The 16708-nt window shown below is 38.7% G+C and overlaps 1 protein-coding gene across 3 annotated transcripts in view; it reads right to left on the bottom strand.

Moving 5' to 3' along the window:
• Positions 1-16708, bottom strand: part of FIGN (fidgetin, microtubule severing factor) — a 93880-nt gene that overhangs the window by 39990 nt on the left and 37182 nt on the right. The window contains exon 1 of one of the 3 annotated variants that reach the window (XM_088519477.1): positions 616-656. The exons of the other annotated variants lie outside the window; for them this stretch is intronic. The gene's annotated coding sequence lies outside the window, so the exon portion shown is untranslated. Of the gene's footprint in view, positions 1-615; positions 657-16708 lie in introns of those variants that run through there. 3 annotated transcript variants of the gene reach the window in all.

Below are 16708 nucleotides of genomic sequence, written 5' to 3'. Positions count from 1 at the left end.
TAGTTATAGGAGACCAAGAAGGATGGGAAAACAAGCCATCCAAATACCATATTGATGGATCTCTCTTGTAGAGCCTACTAAAAGAACGCACTGAGAACCACATTGTTCAGTACTGTTCATTCATTCTATATTTCTACTCTCTGAGGAAAGTATCTACCTGTTGGAATGAATCCTAAGTCTAAGAGCCTTTACTGGGCAATCTGTAGACCTGAATTAGGAATTACTCTATCAAGAAAACAAAAGGTTTCAAAGGCTCGCCTTTTTGTGAAGGCTCAATACAAGATACAGAAGAGGCCAGAAAGCACTGCCGGAAATAATTATCAGTCCAACTGCAAAGAATAATGCAGAAAAAAAGCCTACCTGAGCAAAAAGAGTTAAAATAATCCTATAAAGATGTGCATAGAGACACAAACCAGACATTTCACACGAAATGGATCATGTGCATTGTTAACTTCAGATGGTAAAGGAATAAAATTCCTTCTCTTCTTCCCTTTTAAAATTTTATTATATATGTTGAATTCAAATCATGAGACCTTCATATGCAGTAGAATGGGGATAGTGGCTCCTAAAGGTCAGAGAAACAACTTGGGAGGAGGAAAAAATAAGTTCCCTTACCCCAAGATGAATCCTTTAGTCTCTCTTCCTCAATTCCATCCTTCTTAAGATGAAGCTTGGAAGAAGAATCCATAGTTAGATGGATACAGAAAGTTAGTCCCACCCATTAAAACCTAGCTTTTAGTGAAGAAGAGTTCAAGAAAAGAGTGAAAACGTTTTGAGGTTGAGCTGAAAGCTAGTTTTATGGGAGCTGGTCAAGAAGTCAAATCCAAACAATCTGTTCTCTCTAGCTTTTATCAGAACATAATCTAAGGAATGCTGTAGATCAGAAACTCAAACAAAGGAATTTTGAACCCCTGATATGCCTAAACAGCTTGTCTTATCTAACCGAGAGGCAGCGAGGTATATCTTTTGTAGTAACTCACACTGTCTGACGATGTATTTACAAAGAGGTCATATTCAGATACAGTCTGCCTATTTTAATAACATGTTATGTGGATCTTTAGGTTTGGATGAAAGCCTAGAATGACAGTATTTAACTAATATCTATAGAGAAATGATGGAGAAGGACTGTGGAAAACTGAGATTTATAGCAGAAAAGATATGGGAGTCGGATGCTGTATTATGCCAAGTCTCCCATGTTAATCATTTCATTCCTTCCACTGACCAATGCTTATGGTTAATCCAATTATGCAGAAGCAGAAAAAAGTTTTAAGAGACTTCATATGCACACCAATCTGCTCATAGTGCTATTGCCAAACAGAACAAGACTATTTCCTTTGATATGAAGAAAAGTCACATTTTTTCCTCCCTCAGTTGCTAGTAGTGCTTAAGTGAATGGCTAGATATCACTAAAATCTTGTCACACAACATATCAGAAATCTTGTACAGCTCAAGGGAGAGAGGGATGGAGATCCTGGGGCTGGGAAGGTGGTGGAGTGAGAAAATAGGGGGAAAAAAAAAGAAAAAAAAAAGAAAAAACATGAATAAAGCACTCATGAAGCTTTTCCTTTCATCTAAGTCTTCAAAATTCTCCATTCAGAATCTGTGGTGGCAAGAGATCTACCTTTCAATCTCTACTTTCTTTGTTATCTCCCTGAAAATGAGGGGACGCTCATATATATGTTCAACAACATATATATAAAGTTCTGGAGTGCTCAAGAAAGCATTACAGAAATGCAAACACTCATATTGGTTACACCATTAGTATAAGTGGCAGCAGTAATAAGTAATTAAAACAGTATGTACTGATGATTTACAGTGAAGGAAAGCAAACAAACAAACAAACAAACAAAAACACACACCACCACCCTATTGCACCTGGCTGCCAGAACTAGAGATCCTGCTGAAGACAGGAATGCTACTGCTTTATTCTTGAGAAATTCAGCACCTTCAACTGAAGACCAGGTCCTAGGCTGGCTCAAAAAGAGAGAATTACAGCTCAGTTATATCTAAGAATCCTTGATAATATATTGTCAACAACAAATAATGTTTAGACAGATGTTATTTAAAAGTATTAGCTCCATGAACATCCATAACACACCAAGGTGACTTTCCTTCCCTGTCTATAGGTACATAAGAGCTTGCACTTCAGAGCATACTGGAAGCTCATCATAGCCATTATCCTAAGAGGCAGCAATAGTTTGAATTGTAGCTCTTTCATGCCTATCCAGAAAATATCTGAATTGCCAGGGCCCTGTTGACGAGTTGCCACTCCAAACTCTTTTGCAATTACAAGACATTTGCTAATTATGGGGAAAGAAAAGACGTCATGTTTTACCAGCACTATAGTTGTAGTTCTGAAAAACAAAAGACAGTTTCTTCTGCTCTGTACAAACATGCACACACAGAAAACTTCTGTGTTCTGCTTCTGTAACTCTATGGTGCTATATGATCTGGAAGTTATCTTACACAATTTCACAGACTATTTTTCTGATAAGATCATTTTTAGTATTGTGGGGAGGGGGAACCCATCCTCCAGATTCAACCAGGCAGTAGTTTTTTTCCTTGGACTCTAAAAAACAAAACGACAACAACAACAACAACAACAAAAACAGAGAATTGGCAAACAGAATTATCAGATTAATGTTGGCATCAAAATAGAGGAAGTTTTAATCCATTTCAGTTAAAATCATACAACCCAGTAGCCTGGGGAAAACAACATTAATGGCAGTCAGGGAAAAGAGAAGGAGAGGACAACTCTCCAGCCAGGAGCCGCACGTCCTGTTTTCCACGAACCTTCTCCACTTGCCGCTCGAGCGTGCCGCACGTCCCGGCAGGGGCCACGGGACACCACGGGCAGCTGTGCCTGGACGTGCAGCTGGCGTCACGGCTTCGGCTCGGAGCACCCGCTCGCGCCTGCGCCTACGGATTCACCCTCCACAGCCCCGTGTCGGCCCCGCCGCGCTGGACAGGGGTGTCTGAAGAGCTTTCAGGCTCCTTCCACAACAGACCGTGCTATTGCTCGTGGTGTTGGACAAGGCAACACAGGCAGTCCTGAAGACATTAAATCTGTTATTAAGCCCCTACCTCCTATCCTGTAACTATGGTATTCTGTGAATGACAGGTAGGAAAGAGAAACAGAAAAAGAAAAAGAAAAACAAACACACACACACAATAAAGCAAGGTGGAGACACAGCTTTCATCAACAGGAGTGCATACATCAGCCAATAAGCTGAATAATCAGAAAATGAGGAAAAACCCTGATCCAAGCATTAATAATTCAATTAGTATTCATTGAAATAACATTGATTTTAATTAATCTCTTTCACATCACTCTTCATTCCTATGTGCTTTCTACTACAGCTTAAAAATCATTAGTGTATGAGCCTAGTAAGTACTCATCTTTTTAAAAATAACAACACAAGAACTTGGCAAAAAAAATTCTTAAACACAAGTCAATAAAGAAAAAATAAATGCAACTGCTTGCCACTGTGCTGCACTAATGTGGCACATACTACTACTTTGTGAGCCATATTCTAAACATTATTTGATTCACTGGAGCTTGAGTATATTAAAATATTGGTAAAAACTATATCTGCCAAAGTTTATACCTACCAGCTTGTATTTGCACAATACACTATCTGGCATTATTCTGTGGCTGGCTTAGAACATTTTTCATTTATTCTACTCCTCTGCTTTGAGCTCATCCAAAATACACAGGAAGAAAAATTGTACATGTTTCCGTTTGAAGTGTATCCTGTAAATCAATGGAGAATATATGCCCAGAGAGCTTTGCTGGAGATGATACAGAACTGAGGGCATTTCTAAAGGAATCTCCAGGAGCTGCTATAATGCCTAAAGCTCGGGGCACCACGGCCAACCAGAGCCAATAGTCAACAATTGCTTTTTAGTGTGTTGGGACAGAATTTCTCTTTTTCCTGTTGGGTAATGTGGTACTTTACCGGTAAGCCCCTACCAAGACAGGTAAAGATTAAGGAGCAGAAAAGAGCATCAGCAGTTGGATGATGCTATTAGACATCAGCAAAAGCGATTGGATAGAGAGTAAATGTATCAGCAACACCAGCTTAAGCTGCAAATAATTTCATAATGCAATAAAAATAAACATGCTCCTATTAACACTTTTTCACCATTACTCTTAAACCATATATTGAATCCGTTTCTAACTTTGGATGTAGCTTAAAGTTCTTTTATCTGGTGGGGACTACAGAGATGTGACAGTTCAAGCACTTGGCTTTTAAATATGGGTTTTTGCTTCCTATAGGTCTCTAATTAGTCAATTTTTATTAGTTTCCACGGGTTCAGATTTCATTGCAAGGCCATCAAAATACTTTAAATCTTTTTGGTCTCAGTCATCTGTCTTTGCCCAAGAGACACTTTCACATCACAGCTTTTACCTTATTCTCCAACAATCCTCATATTTGTTCTCTTAATTGATACTTGTTTACACTAACAATTTCTGCTACGTGTGAAATACTTTCATCTGTAAAAGAAACTGCAAGTAGCATTTCTTCATTCCCTACCCTAAACTCATTAGCTTAATGCTACAGGTTACTGCACATTTCTATATATGCAAAAAAGAATTCCTGATCTTTCTTAGAAACAATTGTGGCCACTGTAGGTGCTCCAGCATTTCAGCAAGGAGCACAGCCTGCCACTACAGATGATCACAGTGTAACAGGACAGAAGTTTACAGGTCAGATATCTTTCCAAAACATAGCATAATTGGCTTATCAGCAATGCTCAACCAAGAACAAAATAAAGGTCAGGCTGGAGCTTATTTAGCTAAATATGTATAGCTACCTACATATACAGGCAGATTTCTATATCTTTTTACACATCATGTGCAACACAAATACGTTAACTTTCCCAACATAATGCAACACGTTGCTGCAGCCTGGGGTACATAGGAGATGCAATACGCACTACTCCTTAAGCCACTTAAACACACAGTCTCTGCAAACAGCCCCCCGTGCACTTCAGTTTCCACAGAAGCAGGTATTTGCTAAAGCTTTTTTCATCTGGAAAAAAAGAAAAGAAAGAAAGAAAGAAAGAAAACACTAATAGCGCCATGGGAGTTTCAAGAAAGGCAGGCAAATTATGATCACATTTACCATCTAATTTGCTCTCCGAGGCTTGTTCAAACAGTGCAAACATTGTGCTCCTCTTCTTCATTTGTTCTGACAAGCAGGATGACAACTAATCACCATCAAGAGCTTTCCCGCTCTCCAGGCCTCTGTTTTCTGCTTATCCAATTTGAGGTCTTCCAACCAATGCAACTGTTAGCCTTCCCTGCCACCCCAACTGAGAAGGCCAGGTCTCCAAGGCCAGATTTCAACAAAAAGTCTTGTAGGGTGTGAATCTATGGTGATAAATGGGGAAAAAAAAGTCCTTTTTGTTGCTTGGCATGCGGTAGCACAGGCAGTGGTTTCTGTACAGGGTGACATAAACACGCTAGGAAGGCAAAAAAGAAATCTGGAGACTGACAGAGAAAAAGGAGTCTGTGGGTAAAGGACTGGTAACCTCTATACTCTTGATTTTCCTATAAGACAGATCTCTGATCTGAGCAAAACATTCCCACTCATGATAAGAAGTCCAAAAATGTGTGTGCAATAAATAATAATAATAATTAAAAAAAAAAGTAAAAAGCATTGAGGCGCTGGAAAGCTAACTTGAAGGCTGCCTGTGCTTTGCTGGATCTTCCCTCCAGAACCATGGCACTGACTGCCCCTGATAAGGCTCAGCGACGCAATCAAGTTATCATGGCTTAACAAGTTCAGCCAGTGCCATTGCCCACATGTTCCCTCTTCACCCAGAGCCTCTATAAGACAAAGCAAAGTGAAAAGGAAAGGAGTAAGCCATATTAGCACACGTGCCTGGGGGGTTGGAGCAGCGCACGCAGGCAGTTGCTGTTCTTTAGGGAGGTGCCTGGGGGTTTTACAGATGAGCTGCTAGCTACAAATCTAAAAAGGAAAATGTTATTGAGACTTGGATATTTAATAATGTAAAAGTTTGTACACACATTTGCTACAACTCCTTCTGGAAGAGAAGCCATCTCAAAATTAGGCAGTGCATTAAGGAACTTCAATGGCATAATCAACCACCAAAATGTTAATTGCTTGAGCTATCAGATACCATACTATTTCTCCTATCAGGAGGAAGTAATGACAACAGGCAGCTGGGTACTCCAAATTCATCAATTATAACAGGACCTGATATTTACTTTAACCAAATAAATACCAGAAATCCTTCTTTTTTCTTTATAATCATTTGGAAAAAAAAATAAACTGCAGCTAGGCTTCACTGGCCGAAAGCACACTCCTTTAGAATTCCTTCCGTCCATTTTTCTGCAGACAGGAGCCAATTTCATCAGCGTCATTAACCAACATCATGTTGGATTTAACTATAGAAAATACTGAAGACAGGAAAACACTTGGCTCAAACTCTGTGTTACTTGTGAGAGTTATTAGTTATTTTCCTGGATCTTGCTACTTACACACATGATTACACAGTCTGGACAAAATATATTTCAAGTCAGGTGATTGTTCATGAAAAACTGCAAAAACCTCTGCTACTAGATACTTTCTTTTTCTTACAGACACTTATTTTCTTCAAACACACAAAAAAGATACAGAAATAATCACCCTCAAATATGACAAATGCTTTAAAGCCTTATACTTAGCAAAGGGACAAAACAGGTGACGCATAACCTGCACCACTTCTTCGGGAAGTACTATGTAGAACAGAGGGGAGTTTTGCAAACTAATGAGATTAGCCTATGACTCATTTGTAACTTCAGGACTGCAAAGGCTTCAGTGAAAGGAGGCCTAATAAAATCGTTTGGCAAGAGCTTGGTGTATTCTCGGGAAAGACAAAGGAGGGGGAAAAAGCAGTTACAGCAGTTACCTTTTCTCCTGCTGCTTCCAAGAGTACTTGCAATTTCCTTTTCTTGAAAGAGATTTAGGGGACTAGAACACCAAGGCTGTTGTCTCTCCTGCATGCTACACAAGGATCTTCAGTTTGTTCTCTATTACAATGACAAATATCTTCACGGCAGTGAGCAGTTTCCCCACATCAGTCTGCAATTCACACATCACACCAGTCTGTGAGCTAAAAAGGTGGATTTTACTGATTCAATGATAGATCTGGTAGCCTAAAGTGTTTTAGGTTATATCAGTCCATTCTCATGTTGCTGAAAAATCTTCCCAAGTCTCTGAACCTGAAGATATTCAGCAAGAGTTGAACTACGCTCTCCAAACGCCTCACACATTATTTCTATAGTTCATATCAAACTCACAGATGTCTTTTCCTTTTCCCCATTACTACCATTTTCTACTAGTTGGCTCATCTGTGTTTTTAATTTGGAAAGATCAATTAAGCCACTACCCTCAAAGCAAAAGGACACTGCAGAGCTGTGAAAGATGAGCTAATGGAGGTTTTTTTTCTTCCTCTTGTCTGCTTCAAGACATTAACTTGGAGGATCTTAAATTCTGAGCGTTCAGATCAGAGGCAGACCTTCGCAGAAAGAAGCTGAAGTCCAAAAGTAACTTTCTTTAACAATTAGTATCCTGTGCAACTTCAGTGATGTCAATAGGAATCAAGGGGGAGGTAAATCAGCATGTGTTTTTGGCAGCTTTCCCTTTTCTGCCAATTAGAACAATCAGACTCCGAATTTCACCTTGAGCTAAAAGAAATTAGCAGCGTTATCTTGGTCAGATGTTACGGTAAATAGCACTTGAGGTGTTAATCAAAATTGTAGTTTTTCTAGTTACTCATACCACATTCTTACTGGGCTGCTTTCCTCGCGCTCGCTACTGTGAACATATTTGATGAGCAGCATCAAGCCTGCTCGTCGGTGCCCAGGGAGAGGGATGGGTCTCGGGCACCACGGCAGCAGGATGCCGAGGCTGCCGGGCTCGCCTCCTTCCCGAGCCCCTTCTGCTGCTCACGTCAGGGATCTGGGCAGGGAGGAGGAGGTGGGAGCCAGTAGTTACGTGGCATGTGAAGACAACAACTAATTCCCAATATCCTCTCTAAATTCTGTCGAGAAGGGGAGAGAGCGAGGCAACACAGGGGCAAAGGCTCCCAAGGGAGGAAACATCTGAACCTTCTGCTGTTTCCCAATCAGATCCCAGGGCGTATGTTTTAAAAGGTGCTATGTCAGCAACAAGGCTCTTTATGAGGACTCTGAGGGTATTCTAGAGGGTGGGCAGGCTGTGCTTTTGGAGCACCACCGGAGTTGATTCTTAACCACAGCTACTATTTTTAAGGGAATACAGACAGCAAGATTTTTCAAAGCATTTTTAACGCTTGAGGAAGATTGCTGGATAAGTGAAATTCAATTTAAAATGACAGCAATGTATTTTGAAATATGAGGATTTCATTTTAAAGTCGTTCAGAGAGATTTTTCTTCTATCTCACCCATGTTGGTCTGTGTGTAGAAGATACTACCAAACAACTGATCTTTCCATATCTTCTGGCTCTGTGTGCATCTCTCCGAGGGCTGTTCAGTCTCAGTGCTGGTCTCCTCAGCAAACACCCTTCTGCACAATGCGAGATGTGCAGCAACTCCCTTTGGCAAGAAGTGGAAAGCCAGAGATGTCATGACAGTGCGTGAGAAAGGAAGCGTCACGGACCAGCCACCAAATGCTGAGAGCAGTTACATAACCTGGATGAAACCCTGAGTCCCCTGAAGTCAATTTTGTCACCAACATCAACAGGATGTGGATTTTCTCTAAAATGTTGTCAAATAAGCAAAGTTAACCAACTTCAAAAAGCATCATTGTTATCATTCACCTGCAATAATCCTAGGTGATGTTCATAATCATGTTAGATAACGATTTCAAGTGGAAGCATTTTCATCGCAGTATTCCTTCTAGGGACAGGCAAGAAAGTAAGTTTTTTGTTATGAAACAAGAACAGTTTTCTTTTGCATCTCTTGCATTTGAATTTGGCATGCAAATCTGTATTCCCACCATGCACTAGAACAAATCTATTTACAGTTCAGTATGCTACCAGGAATTAAATAATACACACCCTAGCAGTGACTTACACAAGGGCATGTAGGACTGTGCTAAAGTGAAAGGAGTCATGTGGTTGAAGGACTAGGAAATACCAGTATTTTTCCTTGTCTTTCTATCACCAGGTAGTTTTCAGAGGAACCACCAGCTACACAAATACAAAGCAAAGGACAAATACTAATCACTCCTTTCTTTGTACTCTACCTGCCTGAATTAACTATTTAAACAAACGTTAACAAAATGCTATCTTTTTTGTGGTCTCCCAAAATTCCACATGAACATCTCATATAGGCCAATCATAAAAGTCCACATCAAATAAAATAAGTATTTCCTTTCTGTTTAGCTCTTTGCACATCCTGTCTCTAAAACAAAAGTTAACACCATCAGGATTTACTGGAGCTTAACTGGAGAGAGGAAAAAGAAATCTGTTTTTAACACAGTCACTGCTGGAGGCCACTAGAAAGCCACACAGATTCTCTAAGCAGTGCAACATGGGCATATCAAACCACAGCATCAGGCTACTGCTCCTGTGAACACGGCTACATACATGGAGTGGTCCACAGCACTGTGCACAACCGCACTAGTCCAGAGGCCACATTGCACAGTATAATCTGTTTTTTCAGAAGCCCCACTAAAGGTATATTGTACACAAAAAAAGGAATTCTCTCCATAGTAGATTCTTTCAGAGTTCAATAAGAAAGGTATTGCACTAAGTGGCAGTAGCTAGGCAGCCTTTATTGCACTCATAAAGGATTATGATTTTGCCTTATTCTCTGTATAAGTGAAGTTCTTAAAATACCTTTTTTTTTCTTTTCCTTTCCTTTTTTTTTTTTTTTTTTTAAAAAGGCACATTTTCTTCTTTTCTTCTCATGGTATTGTTTCTTTAATATATTAACTTTCCCAGAGCCCATACTTTGATGGTTTGGCAATTTTCTAGTTCATTTTAAATCAGTTTTTGACAAAACAATACCAACAGTACAGTAAGTGTCCCAGCTGAATTTTACAATTTACGTTTCGTTTTGAAATATATTCTTACTGAATAGCTTTAGCAACTAATAAAAATCTTTCAATTTTAAAGCCATAAGAATCACATTAAGCATTAAATTCATAAGGGAGGGGGAGACATGTGATACTGAACCTTCATAGAACATCTTTGTAACATCTTTTTTAGAATACTATCACACAACACTTCACCACCCGAATGCCCTTGTATGTTCATTTCTAGATATTCTTTTGAGGCTTTCATACACACCCACACACACCCCATTGCTGTTGGCTGCTTTTGCACCTGGATGCATAAATGCTAATTACCAGGGTCACTACGGTATGATTTGTGTGATATTTAGGTTGTGTTTCTATTAACCTAGAAAATAAAAGTGTTCTTAATATACTCTCCTAATATTCTAGATTTCTTGGAACTATATCAGAGAGCTACCCAGACATACTCTGTCCAATAGTGTCCTCTCTCGATCATCATTACATGTAAGAACATGTACTACAGCTATTTAGGTGCTCTGTCACTGTGGGCACGAGCTTCTATCCATGCACACACAAGAATTGTGAGGTATAATTTCTAAAGCATTAGGACCTTCTTTATAACGCCCCTATACTTGTCATTAATGTATTTGCAAAAATGAAAACAATTCCTAGGCCATAGCTGAGTGTCTTAAAACAAACAAACAAAATCAACATATTTCAGTTTCTTTGCAGTGAAGTAGATACAGAGCAGTGACTCAAACTGGAATTGGAAAATTCAAATTTTCAGTTGGAAACTCAAATATATATCACCATTTTTCCTTGCTATTTATTACTGATTGAGGCCCCACTGCAAATCCATTTCCTCACTGGGCAAAAAGCTTTGGCCATGCAAAACCTTCCATTTCATGTTGTTTTACTTCAGGCTGGTGAGGGAAATCAGTATCAAAAGAAACATGATTAGGGCAGAGAAGAGATCTTTAGAGCAAAAATAAGCTGAAAACCTTCTCTAAAATAAATTTGCATTAAACCTAGCATGCATACTTTGGGATTTGTAACTGAAATAATCAAAAATATGTACAAAAAGGACTCTACTTTTACAATTGCTCATTTAGCTCATGTCTAAAATTTCACAACTAATTTCTCTATAAACTGAGGAATTTTGTCTATCATGGAAGAAAGACATCTTCATCAGGAACACAAGCTCAGTATACGCGCTCACCTCAATGCTTTGTTTTCAGATCACCTTATCCACGCAAATAGCGATGCTGATAACATCCAAAGTCACACCAGGACCTCACACGATAAGGCTGAGAATGTGTGGACATAGAACAAGGCATCCTTCATGCCCACGCTCTGGCAGGCAATTCTAGACAAACAGGATGGCTACAAGTTTCACCTTTACCTTGCATCTTGGAATGTTCTCTTCAAGCTCCAGAGCTTCCGTTTTGGAATAAGATAAAGTAGAGACTTCGTAGGAGCATGTCAGGTAACTTTGTCATACAAGAGTAAGAAGCGAAGTAGAACACACACACACACACACACACAGAACAAAGTACAAATACAAAGCTCTCTAACTTTTACTTCCCCAAATGGTAAATACCAGCTGAAGATTCTACGAAGAATGAAATTCTTTATCTGGAGGACAAAGATTCCATCAAAAGAGAAAAGCAGCCAGATAATTCAGAAAAACAATTTTCTGAAGCACAAGGCACACATATTAGCTCTCAATAATTTCAGTTAAAGGGACTATGAATATATTCCAAAATTTGAAGAATGCTGTGCTGTGTTAAAATAGAGACCAGAAAGAAAAATATTTAGATTTAGGATTGAGCTTAGATGAAAGAGGCAACCATGCAATTTAGTAAACCTTATTTGGTCTAAGAACTGGCAAGAGAAGATGGATACTTATGGAAGCCAACAGTCTTCCAGCATTGGAAGGAATCCATAACATTAAAAGAGATATTACAAGAAGTACTAGCCAGGAGAGTACACAGATTTCAAGATGGAATCTAACAAAAATAGTTCTCAGAATTGTGCATGCTTTGGCAACTACCATGCTGAAATACACAAGTTAGTATACAGGAAAAATGCAGCAATTGCTTCACTGGGCAGAAATCAGGAAGCATTCAGGGAACGTATAAGGTAGCGATAAAGAAATTACAGTTGTGCCACTAACACAGATAAATTATTCACAGAAGCAACAAGCACCTTTGTAAAAGAAGAAAAAGGGTTGTGTTTTTTGCTTTGTGTTTTTTTTTTCTTTTTTTTCCAGAGCCTCTTTTTTTTTTTTTTTTCTCTCCCAATCAGTTAACTTTATGATACAGAAGATACAAAGATTTTTAGTTGGGTAATAGCATTTTGAGAAGGGGCAGAGTAAGAAGATATATAGCATGGCCAGAAAATTCAAGTAAGAACCAAAATTCTCTAAAGCTAAAACTAAGTGACCTCTGGAGAGTGTCCGCAATATCTCCAGGTGATTTCATGGTGAGGCCATAACTGACCTGCTCTACCAGACAAACAGAAGGTGTAATGATGCTTTGGAATGAGCTTTGGAATGAGGAACATTACGAACTTTGTGTCTGAACTAGATGCTGGGTATACTCTTTGTTAAGATTTGCATCAAAAATCCTTTACATATTCTACTTTTGTGTGAGCAAGGGTAGTACTGGCATTATGCTCTTACAAAATCCTGAGCACTATTAAAGCTAAAGATGTACGCATCAAACAAACCTTCAAAATATTTTGATACTGATAGGACAACATTGTTTGAAACAGGTCATAAGCTATTTATTTCCACTGCTAAAAATGCTCCAAACTTTCCTCCCATCCAAGCAGAGAGATTATTATTTTTTCAGCAAGTTAAGGAAGGCCTGTAAACTGAACTCAAAAGCTGGAACAGCTTCAGCAGTTTATATGCTCTCTAGGACACTGGACAAATACAACGGCTAAAGCTTTTGTCCACAATGAAGCCGACTTACTGGAGTACCCGCTCCCTAGGTCCACAAGGAGGAGATTTTCAGTACAACATGGGACTTTGTTTAAATGTATGAGTCTTACTAACGTACTTCAAAAAGTACATGTAAACATATATGAAGACTATTCAGCCGATGAAAAAATATCCATGATACGCACCAGAAATATCCCAAACTGGTCTTGAATGAAAAGCCAAAAATGGAATCTTCATAGTTGTAACATAAGACAAAACTCACAATGACTAAGTCAACACTGACAGTACAAAATATTGACACTGCGGTTCTAACTAGGATAGAATTGTTTACATTGCCTGGAAAAAGAAACAGACTTCTTTTGGATTAATATTCTCATTTTGCTGAAACAGCAGTTCCTAATAAGACAACACCTTAGCTGGTGATGGTGTATATGCAGTACTTGTGTTAGATATGGCACAGCTGACACAGTAATATTTCATAAAGGATGGTTTAGCAAGCAAAATAATGCATTGTTCTTATTAAAAGAGTGACTTAAACGTTTACCTCAGTCTAACAAATTTAATGGAATATAATTATGCACATACTTAAAAAGATACATTGCCAGATTCCAATCCATGTTATAACACAGCATCTTCACTACTTACTTTATCACTGTAGGCATGCTGATGGTAATTCTTAAGGTGCTGACAGAGAGCATATAGGGAGAGAAGTAAATAATGCATACTAATATTGGGGCTTCCTTACTATTGTCACTTCACATAGTGTTATCTGTGTGTTCGCAGGGGAGAACAACAGTTGCAAGCTTTAAATATTGCAAGTTGTCATCCTGGGACTGTCAAATACACAGAAGGAAGAGGGTACACATTATTCAAAATCCAGAAAGGAAGATGGTAAGAGACACCAAACTGACCTTTTTGCCTAGAAGAACTGCAGGCAGGTAACCATAACACAATGTTTAGACAACTAAACATCAGAGAGAGATGGCATTTGTGAACTAAATAGCAAAGTTTCTAAACCCCACACAGAAGAACCAGAGAGAGCACTATACAGCTCTTCCTCTTCAGAAAGAAACTGTCCTCATTTTCCTAAACAGTACTAGGCCCTCCTCAACCACGGCCAAGGAGGTGGCATTGGCCTCGGTTTTCTGTCATTTGAAGACTCCTAACACATGAATTCACAGATGAAATGCAGAGTTCATTATTTGTAAGCCTGGCAGCTGAACAGCAATATGTGAGATTTGCCCTGTGAACAGTATGTACTGTAGACAGAATTGTTAGAATGAAGAAAGACTAAACATGAAGCCAAGACTCCTGGTGAGATCTATCAGATGCTTATTAGCAGAAGAGATTTCAAAAGCTACATGACAGAAGGGATAAAATAACAGAAAACAATCCAGCATAGTGTACAGGCAAGGAGGAGACACAGAATTATCACTGCTATTTGTGAATACAAGCTAAACATTTGTAAATGCAGTTCTGCAGAAAAGCTGATGCAAAAAGAAGACAAAAATACTGACCTACTTCACGGCTCTTTGTTCTGTGACTACCTCATATTAGCTTTAAGGTTAACAGATCATCTTAACCCTCATCCATTCAAAATCAACATCCAACTTTCTACTGAAGGCCTCCCTTTCTCCTCATATGCCAAGAAACCTGCAAGAAGGTTATTAATGTAATAGAATGTGGAAAAGCAGTTGAATGAAACAGTGTCATGACACTCCAAGTATGGTGGAAACTTCTTCCAAAAATCTCTGTATCAAGTAATCTTTGATGTTTACAGTAGACTTGCAGCTCCATCCCCCCAGTTAGCAAACTTCTGTGCATATCTACTGCAGAGAGAGAACGAGAGAGAGAACGAGAGAGAGAACGAGAGAGAGAACGAGAGAGAGAACGAGAGAGAGAACGAGAGAGAGAACGAGAGAGAGAACGAGAGAGAGAACGAGAGAGAGAACGAGAGAGAGAACGAGAGAGAGAACGAGAAGTGTCTTTGCCTCAGAATAAATGAAAAAAGATTTCAATTATGTCTGTTCTTGACAATGCTTAGTACGCTATGAACTTACAGAAGACCAAGTTCCTGGCAAGACACAAGGGCAGAAGGAGCTTTGAGCATATAATGTTGTTAGGATGTTAATTAAAATCCATACTGATTCAGAGAGGCAAGTATACAATAGAAATGCTGGAAAATCATTCATAAGCGTACTCAAGCTCCACACGAAACACACCAGTACCGCTGACATAATAAAGGGCTGTAAAACCAAATAGGGTACATGGCCATCACAGTACTACACTCATTTGAAAGACAGGGTGGGGAACTAAGATTGATTCTATTCTAGCTCAATGGCATAAAGCAGCAAGTAGATAAAAATGGGACACGAACTACATGCTTATAAGGACATTAGAGGGGAAATGATTTAAGCAAAATAATTTTAAGGGCATATTCAATGCAAATAATACACCAACAAGTTCATATAAAACCTCCAGCTCACAATTGTCAGAATCGGGCACAAACATTTATCCTTTGCTTTTTTTTTTTAATCATATATCACTGTAAGTACTGAAATGTTTCAATTATGCAATATAATCTATTTTAATCTCTGCTGAAGGTTATATTTTGCAATTTTTTTTCATTTTTTAAATGTGCAACAAGCAATATTTAAATGAAAAGCTGACAAATTCCTGTGGGTCACCAGGGATGCAGGTTTTTCTCAGCTTCTTGACTGCCAAACGTCAAATAACTACCGCTTAACCCTACGTATAAAGCATAGAATTTGAATTGTATACTTTTCCTTGAATAACTAGAAAAGACAGGAGGTTTTAGAGTGATTTTGTTAGGGCTTACTCTTAAATAACCATGACCACATGTGGTAAATAATCAAGATGTATGGTAGAAACTGCAAGGTCCAAATTGTTAATCCAACAAATGGATGACCAGAAAATGCAGCATGTATTTACAGTGTTGATTAGGGCAAGCGAATTGAGAACATCCTAAAACACATGGAGCCCAACAATGCAATATACCCAGCCAATATTTATTGCTGCCTCTGTAGAAGCAATTTCCATTTTGATGTGTTCTCTCACACATGATGTTCTGAAACAGTTAAGTAACATGAAAAATACAGGTTCAAGATTATATCTGTCACAGATGAAAATATAGCATTTATGCAGCATTACATAATAAACCCACTGGTTTATGGACCCAAGGCCCTCTTGGGAATGCCACAAATCTACATATTGTCATATGGCAATAGAATTTTACATTTACATTTGCATATCTGAAGTGCAAAAAGAACACACAAAATATAAAACAAACAAAATACAGTTACTAGTTTGACAAGGCTAAGGATATTTAACAAGATAGTTTAGTTCTAATAAAAATCAGTAGTAGTTTACAAAATCTGCCTGGAAAGCCACCTATTTTTGGGTGACTTTATAAACAAACCAAGCAGTCTTAAAACTGCCTTATTCCAGGGGCTGCCCAACAGCACTGAAGGGCACATCTACATTCATTCTCTATTTAAAAACTTGATGTATCTAAAAACTGCATCAAGGGAAGAGCCTGCCAACAACTTCTTGCGCACTTATTTTAGAAACCAGCAATGAATTAATTCTACCAAATTGTTCATCTGACCTGCATGTCTCACCAGTAACTTCCAAAATTCTGCTGTGCTAATGTAAGTAAACTTACTAACACTGGATTTTGCCAAATAACATATCAACTTTGTGGAGGTGGTCAATGCTAACCATGAAG

This window comes from Tinamus guttatus, unplaced genomic scaffold (genome assembly GCF_059628265.1).
Source record: "Tinamus guttatus ecotype Peru unplaced genomic scaffold, ASM5962826v1 Tinamus_guttatus_pri_ptg000060l, whole genome shotgun sequence".
Classification (NCBI taxonomy): domain Eukaryota; kingdom Metazoa; phylum Chordata; class Aves; order Tinamiformes; family Tinamidae; genus Tinamus; species Tinamus guttatus.
The sequence above is the reverse complement of the archived record's forward strand: the minus strand, read 5'-3'. Positions and strand labels throughout refer to the sequence as shown.